The sequence below is a fragment of the Gekko japonicus genome, unplaced genomic scaffold (genome assembly GCF_001447785.1).
Source record: "Gekko japonicus isolate JY-2015 unplaced genomic scaffold, Gekko_japonicus_V1.1 scaffold1039, whole genome shotgun sequence".
In the NCBI taxonomy this organism is placed as follows: Eukaryota; Metazoa; Chordata; class Lepidosauria; order Squamata; family Gekkonidae; genus Gekko; species Gekko japonicus.
In genome coordinates this window covers 243191-244465 of record NW_015164218.1, presented here as the reverse complement: position 1 = coordinate 244465, position 1275 = coordinate 243191, and positions in this window count along the sequence as shown.

Here is a 1275-nt window from a genome sequence, read left to right as displayed (position 1 = left end):
GGAGGCGATGGGTCCTAGTGCTCCTCCTATACCCGTGGAGGGAAGGACCCCTCGGCCTCTCTCCACGCCTTTCCAAAGAAGCGCCCGGAGTCCTGACCCCGACAGAGCGCTCACACGCGCACATTTACTCCAGGGACCCAGGTTCCAGTCCTCACTCATGCCATGGAGCTTTGCTGGGTGACCTTGGCCGAACCTACCTCACAGGATTCTTGTGAGGATGAAATGGAGGAGAATAATGGGAAAGCCGCTTTGGGTCCCCGTTGGGGAGAAAGGGGGGAGGGAGCGCACAGACGAATTAAATAAATAATAAATACATAAAATCCCCGCATCAGCTTTCTCGGTCCGCCAGAGTTCACTTCTTCAGCTGCGGCGACGAGCGGATCCTCGTTTGGGTAGACGTTTTGTGTCGGAGGAATGCACAGAGCAGCGTTAGGCCAACCGAGCGGTGTCTAGCCTAGGGAAGCCTACGCTGGCTCAAAAATCTTATTAAGTTTTGCATGTTTTTTCTCTCTGCTCCCGCAGACTAAGCAGGTTCTGCCCTCTCTGGGAACGCACCCGTGGTGTTTTGTTCCGTTTTTTTAAATAGTCGGCTACGATCTGAAATGCTTTTATGGCACCCACCGTCGACCTTTCGACACGCAAACTCAGGGCGCTTCCCAGCTTCAATCCTGCCCCTCCCGCTCACCCCAAGAAAGACCGGGATCTCAGCCCCCTCGCCACACGAAATCGGAACCCAAACGTAAAAGCAGACATTCCCTCCCCTCCATGCGGGAGGCTCTTCCGGGGCATCCACGATAGTTACTCCTAGCGGCATCCCGGTTTTTCCTCCAGACTCGCCCTTCCTGGTGTTTTCTTGATCTCCGGGCTAGATTTGTGTCTTCCCGACGCGATCTCGTTTGAACGGTCCGCGCCGGGCCTGTGGCCGCTTCCCCAGCCGCTTGCCCGAGCACGCCCGCCGTGCGCCCCCTCGGAAGGCAGCAGGAGCGCAGCGCCCCGGCCGAGCCCCGCCATGCGCCGCCTCCCCTCCCTCCGCCCCTGTCGACTGGGCGGCCCACCCCGGGGCGGGGGGAGGAGTGTGGGGCCCGAAGAGAGCGCGAGGAGCCTATTCCGGACGTGGGACCCGCCCCGCAGCGGCTCCCTCTGGCCAAATAGGGAAGCGGAGAGGGGCCGGGAAGCGCCGCGCTGCGCTTTCTCCCGGCTCTTTGCGCCCGTTCGCCGTCGGAGGGCCCACGCCGGATCTCGGCCAGGTTTTGGGGGGCGGGGCGGGGGAAGGTG